The following is a 17,072-nucleotide window of genomic DNA, read 5'->3' on the forward strand; positions in this document are numbered from 1 at the left end:
ATATAATTGCCTCTTGGGTCCTTTTAAGACTGGTAGTGATGAATAGATGTTAGAGAAGTGGAGTGTGAGTTATCTGATTGTTAATTCTTCCAAAATAATTTTTTTGTGTTGATACATTGTTGTATAAGAAAGTCTATTTCTTGGAGCAGTGGAGCTGCTCTCCTGTTTCAGAGTAAGTCTGCTAGAAACAAACATGTTGTTCTGAAGCCACGCTGCACATCGTCTAAGTCTCCTTGTAGCAAATGTTGCTCTGAATTCACACAGCACTTTGCCCAAGTCTACTTGAAACTCTGTGACCTGAGGAGCAAACACTCTGAGGGCCCCTGGATCACTCTTGTTTTGTTAATTATGTAATTGTGGCCATTGAGTGTCTCTTGAGAGGCTTCTGTGTGTCATGTCAGTTCTTCAAGGAGAGGCTGACATCAGACAGCTCTGGAGAAACATTCCAAACAGAAAAGCAAACCTTAACACCTTATGACTGTGCACATGTGTCTATGTGTCTATAGATGTGGGTGTGTTTCTGTGAATAGTGACAGTTTCATGCTGATCCAAGCGCCTGTTGTTTGTGAGTAAGGTGTCTAAACTTTAAACACAGAACTTGGAATTTCTCCCAGTTAATTCATGAACTTTAGACAGGAAAAATTGAAAGCAGAGAAAGGCAATCTCAGGTCATTGGTTTCCATTTGTTAATTTCTCCAGTAGAAAGTTTATAGATTAACTCAGAGAAAATCTGAGAGATCTGTTTGAACTTTAGTCACATACAAACACTTAGGCACTCAGCCCATCATGATTTGACACAAGATGGGATGAGTGTTTTCATTGAAATGTATCTGCTAACACTAATTGAATAACAATTATTAACTACAAAGCACTTATCCTTGGTGTTAAATGGAAGACAGAGGGCGTAACCCTACAGTCTCTGAACTGGACAATGTGAAATCCTTGACTCAAATCCCGGCTTCCCACTCAACCAAATTGAGTGATCCACTGCCCATCGCTTTACATCAGTGTATATTCTTTATTTATTCATCCACTTTGAAAGCATATTGAAGTAATCATGACATTAGGTCTACTGGAGAACCATTCTGGTGCATGTCAGATTGTGGTAAAGCTGAAAAATTATGTTAGTTGAGGTCTGTGGAATGGTGTGCAGAGAAAGAGTCTGCCAGAAAGCAGAATACTAATTAGATAGATGAATACCCTGCTGGCTAGGTCACTTAGATCCCAGTGAATCTCTGCTTACCCCATGGAGATCAAGGCATAATTAGCAGACATTTCCCCAGCAAAATGTGTGCTATGTTCAATCAGTATCAAACCTTAATATTGTAGACTCAGCACAATAACATTCTCAGACCAATATAGAAAAATAAAGAAAAATGTGATTAGCAAAAATACAAAATAAAATGGCAAAAATCAGATTAGGGATTGAAAGGTACTCATGCTCTGAGTTTTATGACAAAAAGCCCCCCAAAACCAAAGCATGATTCAAAGATGATGTTCATGGTACATCAGGATCCAGGACTACCTTGATTGAGCAGCTCACACCAGCAGGTTTACACTCTCGGACTTTGCTACTTTTTTTGTTCTAAAATCCTTCAGCCGGGCAAGACAAGAGGAGGATGGCAGTGAGGATGTTTCAAGGTTGGACACGTCATCATCAAGCTCCTGTTGTAGCATTTAGTGTTGGCAACACAAGATCCAAGTGAGACACAGCAGAATGTTGTAGCTTCGTTACAGAGGTAACTTTGCCACCTTACTCCAGTCCAAAGATTTATCTTCGGACACAGTCACTTTTTGGTTCTGGAAATCCTGCAGCGGGTCAAGGCATGATGCAGTAGCGAGGCATTGCTTCAGGATCCCTCAGCACGTGGTGCAGCTGAATCCTTCTTCAGAGCAAAAAGATCCAAGAAAGCTGAATCTAGTAGCCGTGCCTTCAGAGGTTGCCTCCTGCAAGGGTTTGCCAGCATCTTGTCACTGTCTTCCAGAGGTAAAAAAGGAACTAAACCCAAAGGTTTCTGGTGCTTGGAATGCCACTGATGGTCTCTCCTACACCCCCACCCCAGGCTTCTAGGCACCAGGCATCTCTCTATCCTGGGATCCTTCAATGTCTACTCTTAAGTGGTTAGACTGACCTTATTCAGAGCTTAGACCCATTCAACCTGTTGTGTCCCTGGGACAGAACAGGAATACACTGACCTTAAGCAGACCACAAGTGTACATTGACATGATCATTAATTCCATTTTGAACATATCAAATATTTGCTGTGGCTGGCCAATTGTGTAAAGAGTTGAAAACATATCACCCATTCCTATTGTTTTTTTGTCAAATAGTTCAGCATGTATAGCCTCTTTCCTCCCTCTTTGTCAAGGAGCTCATGGTGTAAAATTCCTTCCCATTCCATTTGTCAGAGAGTTTGCAAAGTAAAATCTCTTCCTACTGTATTTTCCACCGTTCACAATAGAAAGCCACTTTCTTTTGCTTTTGTTAAAGGGTTCACAATGTAAACCCCCTGCCTATGGGGTTTGGTGAAGAAGTTCACAATGTAAAACCTACTATTGTTGTATTGTCAAGAGAGTTCAGAATTGTAAAGTGACTCTGCATGTTTTTTAGATGCAGTTCCACAAGGGCCAATTGATTTTTAACATATGTGTTTCACATTAAATAAATCAGGCCACGCCTTTGTCATGACTTTTCATAATAATCTGATCAGACCTATGCCATCTGACGAACCTTCTCCCAGTGAACCAGTCAGGTATCTGATCACTTTTTAACCTTTCAGAATTAACAGAATTATCATAAAAGGCATTAGCAAGCTTTATGTTTATGAAACCATGCTCATTGTTTAAATCAATAAACAAGAAGTGACATTATTAGTTTCTATGAAACCGTGTTACTTAAAAACATTCACTAGAACAGAGAATTCAACTTGTACAACATCGCATGAGCATATTCAGGCAGACCTGTAACGTATTATGTCATGAATAAATGTGCATTTTCTATGTGACATTGAGAATTAAATAATCAATATATATAATTCAAGAGAGGGGACACCTAAAAGCTAACAAAATAGATATGGTAATTGTAGAACAATGTTAGAAACAGGGTTTCTGGTTGGCACTAGTATGCACCCTGTCCAAGCATGAACCACAATCCTAGTTAAAGTGAGTCAGATGCACATCATAAATTACCCTATGCTTACCATATGGTAGCTTGGCACAGAGCAGGTAGGCTTAACTTAGGAGGTAGTGTGCTACGTAGTTGTACACTTTAAACAGTAAAACAGTGAAAACACTTCACAAAAAAGATCCACAAAAATCCATTATGTAGATCCTGAGATGTGCAATCTTAAAGATTTCAGTGAAAATATCGAATAAAAGGATAAAGTGCCAACGGTGGTTGTCTGGTTGCGCGGGGCTGGGATAAAGTCATAAGTTCAGGCTGACCATGTAAATGTAAATGTAAATGTAATTTGGATTTGTATAGCGCCTATCACCCAGGGGTCTTTAAGCACTGTACGAATACCGCCGTGGAACCCTTCCTGGCCTGTTCCTGTGAGGTGTCCACTCCTGGGCACCCCCAAGGTGAAGCCAGGCATCCTAGCGTTGTTAGGGCCGGTGTGGAGATTAAGCAAGCTATTGCCCAGAGTTGTAGGGTGGAACCCATGATTAGAGTAGGCACCGAGTCAAGAATTATCGGGTCTGAGGACATTGAGCCCAAGACCCTGCTGCGACGGGGATTGAACCCTGGTCCAGACCAGACCTCTGCCTCAGGGTCTGCCGCTCTAATCGGTGAGCCACACTTCTCCACTGTAGCTGTCCGATGATGGGGCATGGGACAGCTACAGCGGCCCATTTGGGCCGCTGCACACAGTACCTTGAATCCTGGTGCGCAGTCTGCATGGCGTTGCTTTGCTAGATTTTGAGGCTATTCCAATGAGGAACACAGAGGGCAGAGCACCTTAGTGCCACTTCCAAGGATTAAGAACAAGGGTGGTACCACTTGGCAGGGCAGACTCACCGATGAAAGAGTCCCGGTGCAGGAGCAGATTGGTTGGAAGTCTTTTGTGTCCCTGAGACTTCAGAAAACAGGAGACCAGTCATCTGGCCCTTGGAATCCCTCTTGGTTCTGGATTGCAGAGATGCAGGTCCAGTCCTTACCACTTCCATGCAAGACAGCAGCAGGCAAAAGCCAGCAAGGCAAAATTCAAGCAAAATAGCAGTCCAGCAGAGTGGCAGTCCTTTCAGCAGCTGAGCATTTGTCCTGGGAGAGTATCCACAGGTCCAGAAGTGAACTAAAGTGGTAATGTCAGAGGTCATTCTTTTATACACAGTTGCACCTTTGGAAGAGAGGAGAATTTTGTAAAGGCATGACTTAAAGTGCACAGATGCCCTGCCTCCCCTGTCCTGGCTCCAAGCTGGCTAGAGTGACAATGCAGGGCCATTAAACCCCATTGTGCGTGGACAGGGCTCGTACGTCAGTCGTTGGTGCCGGACAGGGGTCCAGCCTGCATTATTTTTTGTGAGGCTGAGGTGGCAGCTGTATTTTTTTTGTGCACTGCCACCTGCCCTCCCTGCTGGCAGCAGGTGCCAGGCCTAGCAGTGTATACCCCCTGTGGGAGCATCAGTTGCATTGGGTGAGGGTGTGCCAGTGAGTGCCCCACACCATCAACTTCCAGTTCATCCAACATCAGCTGACACACCTCTGGGTGGATTTCATCGACAGCGACCAGGACCTGCTCGACCTCCTAGGCTTGGGGAATGCGGGGCTCAGTGAGTAAGTATTTATTTTGCTTGTGTTCTACAATACTATCCTTTTTCTCTTAATAGCATACTGCTCAAACTCAAAGGTAAGTTAAGTTTCCATTAAGAATATTATGTGATCCAGTCTGAACTAGCCAGGAGGTGCAATACCTAATAGTACTCTGCAGCGCCTGCTTTGGCTGAATGTTTAAGAAGCCATTGCAGACTCTCTGTCCTCCTGCCACCAAGACAGTGAATTAGTGATATCAGTGAGTTAGCGTTCTCTGTGACTTTCTTTATGTAGCTTGTACGCTCCCTAGAAATCTCACAGTGATGAGTAGTATTCATTTATGCATTGCACAAAAGTAGGACTAAGTTGGTCCATCAAGGGGACTGAGAAATGAGAACAGAATCAAAGATCATTCATTGTAATGCATTAGTTCCAAATATAGCTTTTGTCAAGGAAATTTGGAATAGGGATTTTAGGATTAGTATGGCCAACTCGACAGTCGATACTAGTACTATAGACGATCTGATTTAAAAAGAACAATGTAACTGCGTTTGCATGTCATAATGTATTTGGGGAAATTAACTGTCTCACTAATCTTTTTTTAATTGTCTTTAGTTCTTACCTCAACACCCAAAGAAAAGAAGAGGGTTATCTCTGAGTCAGGTACGGGAGCCAGCGAGAAGGCGCTGACCACCAGAGCAGCTGCAGAAGGTTCTATTCATCCCAGTAATTCCTATTATTTATTATTAATATGTCCCTAAATTTTTACCTCTGCCAACTATTAGACTACTTTTAATTTTGCCTTGTTTTTTTTTATACTGTGTCCTTTCTTTCCAAATCCCCTATTGTGGAAGGGCAGGCTTGATGAACAGGCGTGGAGGCTTAAGTATAGGTTTAAAAGAGGATTTATTAACAAAAGTATGAGATGCAGATTGTTGTGATAAAGTTACTGGATGCTCTTCCTCTCCATCCGATGAATCCCATGAACTGGAATGGTCTGGTGAGGATAAAGGTGTTGTCCTGCTTTCTGGTTGTCCTAGACCGTGGTGGGTACCCCGGAGGCTCATAGGAGGATAAAGAGAGGAAAAGGAGCCGTCAGAATGGTATATGGCACTATTTAGGGGTATACTTCCATCACCACACCTTGGTGCACTAGATTTGTTAAGGTGCCTCGAGAGTTCCAACAGCCAAGGATAAAAAAAAGAAAGAGGAAGAACGAATTCGGGGAAAGAAAATGATATATCTCCTTAGCAAAAGTTGAGTTTTAGTGCCTAACTCGGGAAAAGAAATGGTGCACACTCATTTAGTTTGACGGTAAGGGTTCTTTATCTATGGCGTATTTGGTCACAAAAGGGAGTTAACACTATTATTGCCCCTCTGTTATACGCTTCTGCCCCGATATTCCCACCCACTCTTCTCCCGCCCTCTCCCGGTTACCCCTGAGCCACAAACACTCACCTGGCTCCGCCGTAACTCTCCTGAGTCACGGCCGCTCCCCAGCTTCCTCCGGACACCACCAGTCCTCGGACCAAGTTTCTTCACCGTCCTCGGTATTCTCTGGCATCCAGATCTTCTCTGTGTTGGGTCCCGCGTCTTCTCTCCGCAAACCGGGTCCCGCGTCTTCCTTCCGTAGGTCGGGTCCCGCGTCTTCCCCTTTACTCAGACCGGGTCCCACGTCTTCTTTCTCCAAACCGGGTCCCGCGTCTTCTTTCTCCACGTCACACTCAGTTCACCCTCCTATTATTAGTCCCGAGCATCCTCTTCCGGTTCGCGAAGGCGGGACTTCCGGGTTGTAGCTCTGACCGCGTCCCTGTTTTCCATTTTTTTGTAGCTGACTTTCTCCTGTCTATACCAGTCTCTAGTTTTCTTCTGCTTAGTTAGTAAGCTTTCCTTCCACCCTATATTTGGTACTGTAAGACTAAATAGATTGTTGATACTCTACTGTCTACTCTGAAGATTTCAGGCCCAGCATGTTTGTTGAGAAGGCTTTCTTTTCTTGCACATGCTCTAGCAGTTAATGAGAGAGTGTCCTTGGTCATGGCCCCCTCATCCCCCCCAATGTTGTGCTGTAATTCATGTATATGTCATACTAGCAGTTTCAATGACAGTGCAGCATAGCTGAAAAGTATTAGTTCCCATAATTGCATCTGCCAACCAACACCATATGTCCTTCATTGACCATGATTCCACCCCTTCATTGCACTTCAATGACTCTCTGTCGTAATTTGACAATGATTGGGTTAGCATTTAGCTCAGCTACACGAATTTCTCCTTATCTTGACCACGTTTTTGGACGCCATTTTGTATTTGATGGCTTCCATTCCATGAACATGCTGCCTCGTGTTCAGCATGCCCCTTTTGTCCTTCTTCTGTACCAATGACCCTCTAAACTTGCCCAGCAACAGGCTATTTTTAGCACTGGTCAAGCTCGCACATACGTAATCAAACCCTTTGTATTAGTGGACAGTCATCACTTAGGAATGTTCCCCAAACTGACCATCGGCACTAAAACTCCTCCCACAAATTGGCTGTGTTCCAGAAATGTCCTTATATGTACCTAAACTGAACAAATGTATCCCGCCTACTCTTTTTATTACTGTAAAAATGTATAAAAGAGGTCGCACACCGGTGTTCGGTGTGATACTTCTTGCATTGCCGAAGGGTGCTGTAGAACTGTATCACCACCCCATGGGGTCCTAATAAACTTGTCTTTTGCATTTTCCAGTTTCCATGCCAACTTCTGTTTTATGGTGTCATGGAGTTTTTGCAGAGTATGTAGATCTGAAGAACCCAATACCACAAATTGGCGACCACGAAGGGACTCATCGGCGACTCGGATGCCCGAAGGAGAGGTCGTGATGAAGGATTGGAAACTCGCCATGGACGCGTACGCTGCCACTGAGTGACCCGAGTCTTGGCACCCACGGTGTTTTCTTCCTTTCCTTCTGATCTGACCTTCCAGGTGGCGCCGATCCTCGACTGAGATTCTGATCGGTTGGGTTGTTGTACAGTGCCTGTTTGGCTGATTCGGTTAAAGAACTTGGCAGCTGGAACCTGGACACTTGAGAATTTGGTAAGCTTGTGATTGGTAAGATAGTCTACGGACACTTACTGTGGCTTTTTGGATTTGTTTTGAGTTAGCTAACCTTTGGTTCTATGATTCTGCCTGTTGAGTATTATTTTGTTCCTTTGTGCATTTGTATTTACTGTTTTTTTTTTCTCCTGTCCCCCTGTTTCTCGCTCCCCCCGGTCTCCTCCCTCCCCGCTCCCCGCTTCCCGCCACCGCCGCTAACCACGCCCCCTTTTCTTTCTGTGCCCTCCCCGCTCCCGCCTCCCAGCTGCTCCAACCTCCCTCACACTTCGCCATATATGGCGACCGTGCGAACGCGCAGCGGTCACGCGCAGTGGGCACGCCGATTGTGAGCCGAAGGCGTGCCAAAGGTAAGCCCGTCTGCGCCCGTCCGCACCTGGACCGCGCCCAGCGCCCGAACCCCTGGCCCCCACCGACAGAAGACGACCCGACTGTCCTACGACACCACCGAACTCATCGCACTCAACACCGGCGGGATCCCTGGATGCTACCGAGCCACTCCGAGGCGCACCCACGGACCATTCAGCTGCCACGCCTGCAAGTTCACCTGCATCCGGACCTGCCCCGCACCAGCACCCGCCAAGCCAAACACCAGCAACAACCACCTCAAGTGCATCCTGCTCAACACCCGCTCCGTCCACAGACACGCCATCGAACTCTGGAACCTCCTCGACACCACAGCTCCTGACGCTGCCTTCCTCACGGAAACCTGGATGAACGACTCCTCAGCACCCGACATCGCCATTGCCATCCCAGAGGGATACAAGATCACCCGAAGAGACCGCGTCAAACAGACGGGAGGAGGCATCGCCATCATCCACAGGGACACCATCCACATCACGACCAACACCGACGACACCCTGACAACCGCCGAACACCTGCACTTCCAGATCCGCACCGACCCGAACACCCCCCTCAGAGGCACCCTGATCTACCGACCCCCGGGACCACGCACACAATTCAGCGAGGACATCGCCGACTTCGTCAGCCCGCATGCCCTCCCCTCCGCTGACTACATCCTCCTGGGGGACCTCAACTTCCACCTGGAGAACAACAAGGACCGCAACACCATCACCCTGCTCGACAACCTCGCCAACCTCGGACTCAAGCAGCTGGTGTCCACCCTCACCCACCTCGCCGGACACACACTCGACGCCGTCTTCTCATCCAGCAAAGACATCGCCTTCAGCCACGCCACTGGACTCAACTGGACGGACCACAGCTGCGTCCACTTCACCTTCAGAAAAATGACGATCCACCAGCAACAGGTTGCTCGAAGAAGCTGGAACAAGATCACAGCCGACCAGCTCGCCGCTTCCCTGAGCCAGCACCCTCCCGCCAGCTCAGCGAACCCCGGCCAGGCCGCCGACAACCTCACAAAGTGGATCAGCAACTGCGCGGACGAACTCGCCCCACTGAGGATCCCGCCCAGCAGACCCGGCAGCAAGAAGGCCCCATGGTTCACCGACGAACTCAAGAGCTCCAAGAAGAATTGCCGAGCCCTCGAGAAAGCCTGGAGAAGGGAACCAACACCGGACAACATGACCGCCCTCAAGCTTGCCACCCGGAAGCACCACCAACTGATCCGCGCCACCAAGAAAACTGCATTCAAGGACCGGCTGGACAACAACGCACACAATTGCAAGGAACTCTTCAACATCGTGAAAGAGCTCTCCAACCCCAACGCCGGAAACAACGACATCACCCCTTCGCAAGACCTCTGCAACTCCCTCGCCTGCTACTTCCACAACAAGATCGCGGACATACACAACAGCTTCAGCACTCAACCGATGCACGCCACGACCGAAACACCGCCCCCCACCACCACCCTCCGCGCCTGGACTCCGATCAGCACCGAAGACACCGTCCGCATGATGAACTCCATCCACTCCGGATCTCCGACCAACCCCTGCCCTCACCACGTCTTCAACAAGGCCGACGCTGTCATCGCACCCCACCTGCGGGACATCATTAACACCTCCTTCGACACCGCCACCTTCCCGGAGAGCTGGAAGCACGCCGAACTCAGCGCCCTACTAAAGAAACCTACAGTGGACCCCACCGAACTCAAGAATTACCGCCCCATCTCGCTCCTCCCGTTCCCAGCCAAAGTCATCGAGAAGACCGTCAACAAACAGCTGGCCGCCTTCCTCGAGACGAATGGATCCCTCGACCCCTCACAGTCTGGCTTCCAAGCCAACCACAGCACCAAGACCGCCCTCATCGCTGCCACCGATGACATCCGAGCCCTGATGGACAACGGAGAAACAGCGGCCCTCATCTTCCTAGACCTCTCCGCGGCATTCGACACTGTCTGCCACCGCACCCTAGTGCAGCACCTCAGCTACGTCGGAATCCAGGAGAAGGCACTGGAATGGATCATCTCCTTCCTCGACGGAAGGACACAGAGAGTCCGTCTACCACCGTACAAGTCAGAGGCCACCGAAGTCATCTGCGGCGTCCCTCAAGGATCCTCGCTGAGCCCCACCCTCTTCAACGTCTACATGAGCCCCCTCGCGGCCATCGCACGCCAACACAACCTCAACATCATCTCCTACGCTGACGACACCCAGCTGATCCTCTCCCTGACCAACGACCCCGCCGCCGCCAGAGCCAACCTTCACGAAGGGATGAAAGACGTAGCCGATTGGATGACGACCAGCCGCCTGAAACTGAACTCAGACAAGGCGGAAGTCCTCATCCTGGGCTCCTCGCCCTCCGCCTGGGATGACTCCTGGTGGCCCCCCGCCCTGGGCACCGCACCCAAACCGACAGACCACGCACGCAACCTGGGCTTCATCTTGGACTCCTCCCTCACCATGACCAGACAAGTCAACGCCGTCTCCTCGTCATGCTTCAACATCCTGCGCATGCTACGGAAGATCTTCCGGTGGATCCCCACCGAGACCAGGAAGATGGTCACCCAGGCCCTCGTCACCAGCCGACTGGACTACGGCAACGCCCTCTACGCCGGAACCACCGCCAAGCTCCAGAAAAGACTCCAGCGGATCCAGAACGCCTCAGCCAGACTCATCCTCGACATCCCACGACACAGCCACATCTCCGGACATCTGAGAGACCTGCATTGGCTCCCCGTCAACAAAAGAATCACCTTCCGTCTCCTCACCCACGCACACAAAGCCCTACACGATCAAGGCCCGAGCTACCTCAACAACCGCATCAACTTCTACGCTCCCAAACGTCATCTCCGATCAGCCAGCCACGCCCTCGCCGCCGTCCCCCGCATCCGAAGAACGACAACAGGAGGAAGGTCCTTCTCCTACCTGGCCGCCAAGACCTGGAACTCCCTCCCGACCGACCTGCGCCTGACCCAAGACCACCTCTCCTTCAGGAAGAAGCTCAAGACCTGGCTATTCGAGCAGTAGCAGCACCCCCCTCCCCCCCCAAGCGCCTTGAGACCCTCCGGGTAAGTAGTGCGCTCTATAAATGTCTGTGATTGATTGATTGATGATTTGAGTTATATGTGGAGGGCACCTCACATAGGCAGGCAGAGTGGAGATATTTCTCTGATTTCGTATTTGTTTGAACGGCACACCATGTGTAGAGTATATTAAGTGCCATTTTATGTAATATCACATTTTCGTGATATTTTGACATGCCTGTTTTGAGCACACTTCGAGGAATGTGCTGTCTTGGAAAGGGTACCAATTATCGATTAAATGAATCTCAGCTGGCTCCCCCAGAGGGGACACCTAATCGTGAAATGTACGTTAAATTTGGCCTTCCCCCTATTATGTATAGTACATTGTGGCACAAATATACAAAATCCGATCATGAATTGCAATGGCCACTACATGGGTCGTTTGATTTACGAAAGGTTCAATATGTGGAGCAATGTTTGTTTCAGCGCAGGTCTAGACAGGATATGTTTGATTGTGTACGTATGTGGGAGAAAGCAGTGCGTGAGGGAATGAAGCGTGAACAAGCTTTGGCGGACAAGGAGCAGCGAAAGGCTGCTCGTGATAAGGCTTTACAGCTGGAGGAGAAAGAGTTGCAGGAAAAGAAAGAGAGGGAGGCACGAGAACGTAATTTGCAAGTTAATGGTCAATTTCCTATTCGACGTCCTCTTTATCCTGTCCTTACTAATGAATCTGATGATTTTTCATTACTAGACCGTTGCCCGCCTCCGTATGTTTCTCCTACGGCTCCGAATGAGAAATTGGATGAAGACGATCAAGGGGATGGTTGTACCAGGCTAAGTGTTGATCGGGCTGCGGAATTGCGCGGGTTTGCTCGAAAACTTATTGTTAAATCTGTAACTATTTCAGAGATTAATGATCATATGCGTAAGTGGTCTGAAAAAGAACGGTTGTATTTTTTGAGCCACTTCGGAGACGAAGTTGTAGAACGGTTTAGAAAATATTCCTCTGAGTTGGAGCCAAAGGATGTATCAGTTGGTCGTGAGAATTTGCGTAAAGGTATTTTTGTTCTTACAGATGCGGATTCGTTTTTCCAACGGTTGGTCAAGCTGCGGGATGAGGCGTTACAATTGCGGGCGGCGAAAACGGCATCAGACCCGGCTGCGTCTGGATCGACAGAGACATCCAAAGAGTACCCTATCTTTGGAGCAGATAAGAGTTCTACAGTTCATATTATGCCTATGCAAGAAGCTGCGCCTTTATATGTCCCTCCTAAAGGGCAAGGTACAGATGATGATAAAACGTCTGTGAATGCAAAGGGTTATTTTATATATAATTGGGTTTACACGCCATGGAATAGAACAGATGTTATGGCACTTAAGACTGCTCTGCCTGACCCTCGTAAAAACCCGGCAGCTTTCTATGAAGGAGTGGAAGGGGCTATTTCTTCGTGTGTTATGACATTAGTTGACATCGATCTTTTCTTTGGGGTAATATTACCTCCTGATATGTGGAGGGTGATTCGTAAGTTTGATGATCGAGCGATTCTGGGTGCAGATGGGAAAGACTTAGCCCAAGCTGATTTGGATAGGGAGCCAGCATGTAAGCCATGCCAATTAATTTTAGATCTTCCCGGGGCTATTCTGAATAAATTGAAAACGCTTGTTCCCCCTAAGAAGATTGATTGGACTATGTTAGCTTCTTGCAAACAAAAACAGGATGAATCGGTTTCTGACTTCTTTTCACGTTTTGAGGAAGCATTCCATGACTACAGTGGGCAATTATTAACAGAGGACACGGACAGGCATTTGTTCGTTGACAAGTATGTGGCTAATCTCCTACCGGAGATTGCAAAACGATTAAAGATTAGTGAAAGTTCCTGGACCACGGCGACCCCTGCTTCTTTATTGACCATGGCTCAGTATTATGAACGACAGGAATTGGAGGCTAAGGAAAGTGGTGATAAGAAGGTGAAGTAGTTAAAGACGAAGGTGATGTTGGCTCAGGTTTACGCTACACAGCCGAGAGGGAATGATAGGGGTAGACAGGGATTGTATGGTACGTCTTCCGTTCGTCCCGATATTTCTGAGGACCAGTGTGCATACTGTAAACAGTTTGGACATTGGGCTTCAGACTGTCCAGTGCTCCGAGAACAGCGTAATCAGCGTGGTCGAGGAAGTGGAAGGACGCGGAATAGTTATTCAGGGTCAAGGCGTGAAGCGAATGATTGTGGTAGGTTTGAAACGAGGGGTCGTGGTCAGGCTGATCATAATACTTTTGATCGACGGAATCAGTATCAGATAGCTGAGGGTGAGTTTACTGAGTCCCAGGATTATGTACATTCATAGGATTGTGTAGGATGGGGTGTGGAATCGGTTGAAGTACCAGTAGATCAAAGGGGTCCATATGTATCAGCGCATGTTTTGGGTTCTACTGATCCGTTTCTGGTCAATACAGGAGCTACTCGTAGTGCTCTGTCCAAACACTTGGTTCCAAGGGCTCCCCTGTCTGGTGAATTAATTACATCAATAGGGTTTGATGGAACACCCTCTCTTAGCCCATTGTCACAACCCCTTCCATTTCACATTGATAAATTTACCGCCCCATGTCCGTTTTTGTTGTCACCAAACACTCCAGATAATATCATGGGACTGGATATGCTTAAATATTTTCGAGCAACTTTACGTTGCGCTCCTGAAGGGGTGCGGGTTATTTTGAATGAGAATTACCCAGATGTAATGAGAGTGTGTCTCATGCAAGAGACCGAGGCGTTAGCCTCTCTCCCCAAAACGTTATGGGCTACTTCGGATACAGATGTGGGGCAGATGATTATCCCTCCCATACGTATCACTGTTAAGGAGAGGGCGTCTTTGCCTCGTGTACCGCAGTACAAAATCTCCAGGGAAGGTGAAATTGCTTTGATGCATATTGTACATGACTTGATTATTGCAGGAGTGGTGGAAGAAGTCCCCTATAATGTCTGTAATAGCCCTATTCTTCCGATTTTAAAGAGAGATACAGACACTAAAATCTATCGTTTCATTATTGATTTGAGAGAAATTAATAAGATAGTAGTGCCTCAGTACCCAGTGGTGTCTGATATTACCACCTTACTTACTTTGATTCCGCCCACAGCCACTACCTTTACTGTTATCGATTTGAAGAACGCTTTCTTTTCGATCCCCATCCATCCCGATAGCCGATATCTGTTTGGCTTCACATTAAATAACAAATCATATAGATTTTGTCGAGTTCCTCAAGGTTACACTGAAAGCCCTAGCATTTATAGCCAGGCTTTAAAAAGACAGCTTGATTCTTTCGATTTACAGTCTGGAGTGGCTCTCATACAATATGTTGATGACATCATACTTGCAGCAGACACGCAGGAACAATGTGAAGAGAGTAGTCTTTCCCTGCTTTCTTTTCTTGCCCAGAATAATCACAAGATTTCTAGGAAAAAGTTACAGTATTGTAGACCAAAGGTGACCTACCTCGGTCATCTTTTGTCTAAGGAGGGACATGCATTGACATCTGATCGAATCCAAGCAATCTTAGATACACCAGTCCCTCGCACTCAGAGAGATGTTCGTGCTTTTATAGGTTTAACATATTTTTGTAGACAGTGGATAATGGGGTTCTCTCACATTATAAAACCTTTGTTAGCGTTGTTGTCCAAAACTACACCGATCCCCCTTGAATGGACAGATGAATGTCAGAATGCCTTTGAACAATTGAGACAAGTCCTTTGTTCCCCACCAGTACTAGGTACACCAGATTATACAAAGATTTTTACACTATATGTACACGAGAAGGATGGATGTGCATTGTCAGTCCTAGTGCAGACACACGGGGATAAACAGAGACCTTGTGCGTACTTTTCAGCAGTACTTGACCCCGTAGCACGAGGATTACCTGGGTGTTTTCGAGCAGTTGCAGCAACAGCAGTGGCTATACGACAGAGTGAGGGAATAGTTTTGTCACACAAGTTGTTGGTGTTAGTTCCCCATGTGGTAGACGCTCTGCTAAACCAAACAAAAACCCAGTATCTAACTAGTGCACGTTTAACAGGATATGAGCTAACATTGCTGGCGCCACATATTACACTAAAGTGATGTGCCACTTTGAACCCTGCTACTTTATTGCCGTATCCAGTTGCTGAGGGCCAGGAGGAAGAACACCATGATTGTGTTTTCCTGACTGAAGAACAAACAAAGGGTCGTATTGACTTACAGGATACCCCACTTCCAGATGTAGATGGGGAACTGTGGGTTGATGGATCGTGTTTAAGGTTGCCAGATGGTACCACTTCTGCAGCCTATGCGATCACAACACTTAAGACAGTGGTGGAAGCAGCACGAATACCGCAGAAATCGGCCCAAGCAGCCGAATTGATAGCTTTAACGAGAGCATGTGAATTAAGTGCTGGTTTATGTGTGAATATCTACACTGATAGCCGGTACGCCTTTGGAGTAGCGCATGATTTTGGCCTACTCTGGAGAGAGCGAGGGTTTTTGACTTCACACGGAGTGCATATTATGCATGGAGAATTAGTATGTGATCTCCTGAATGCACTACTATGTCCAAAGAAAGTGGCGATAATTAAATGCAGTGCACATAAGAAAGTGACAGACAAAGTAGGACAAGGAAACGCTTTTGCAGATTGCATGGCGAGGGAAACTGCTATGTTTCAAAATGCCTCGCCAATGTATGTGGTAAAATCGCAGGCTGAGCGATGGCATGATGCTAGAGAGGAGATACTAGACATTCAGAAATCAGCATCTGAAGCAGAACTCGCAACCTGGGCAACGGAGGGAGTGTTGGATGATGAGGGTCGTTGGAGAAGCAAAGATATGGAGAGATGGAAATTGCCTGCAGCTTACTTGCCAGCAATGGTTCAAATGACACATGGATTGGCACATGTTGGAGCTCTTGCAATTATTAAATTGCTTACGCGAGTTCGGGAGCATCCTGAGATTGCCAATACGGCCAAAAGAGTAGTGCAGACCTGTCTAATATGCTTACAGCACAATCCTACTAAAGGGACGTATACTCCAAAAGGAGGGTTTGTTCCACCAACTGCACCATTTGAAGTACTACAAATGGATTACATCCAGCTTGAGCGTTGCAATAATCTGAAGTATGTCTTAGTGGTGGTGTGTGCCTTTAGTAAATGGATTGAGGCCTTCCCCACGAAGGATAATACAGCATTGACAACAGCTAAGGTATTGCTCAAAGAGTACTTCCCACGCTATGGTGTTTGTAAATTTTTGTGGAATGATAACGGTCCTCATTTTGTCGGGAAAATTGTGGAATACGTCATGAAGGTATTGGGGATTCAGCAAAAGTTCCATGCTGTATTCCATCCGCAGTCAGCAGGTCTGGTAGAAAGGTATAATGCTACTTTGAAATTGAAGCTAGCAAAGATCGTGGCATCTACGTCTTTGAAATGGCCAGATGCTTTGCCTTTAGCATTGTTGTCTATTAGATCAGTACCACATTCCCGAACTGGCCTCACACCTTATGAAGTGGTGTTTGGAAGACCTATGAATATATGGGGAGTTCCTAAGCCACGTTTACAGCATGATGTGCCTTGTATAATGATGAACGATTATTTGGCACGGTTAACAAATGATTTACTCTCTATTCATCAACAGGTTCGAGAAGCGCTCCCCGACAATTCCGTTGGAGAGGCTCACAATCTTCGTCCTGGGGATTATGTAATGATCCGATCATTTGAGAGATCCAGCAGCCTGGAGCCGAGGTGGCGTGGCCCTGAGCAAGTGCTGCTGGCGACTCGAACGGTTGTGCGAGTCACGAACAAGAAGCGGTGGGTGCATTCTACTCATTGTCG

This window comes from Lissotriton vulgaris, chromosome 11 (genome assembly GCF_964263255.1).
Source record: "Lissotriton vulgaris chromosome 11, aLisVul1.2, whole genome shotgun sequence".
Classification (NCBI taxonomy): Eukaryota; Metazoa; Chordata; class Amphibia; order Caudata; family Salamandridae; genus Lissotriton; species Lissotriton vulgaris.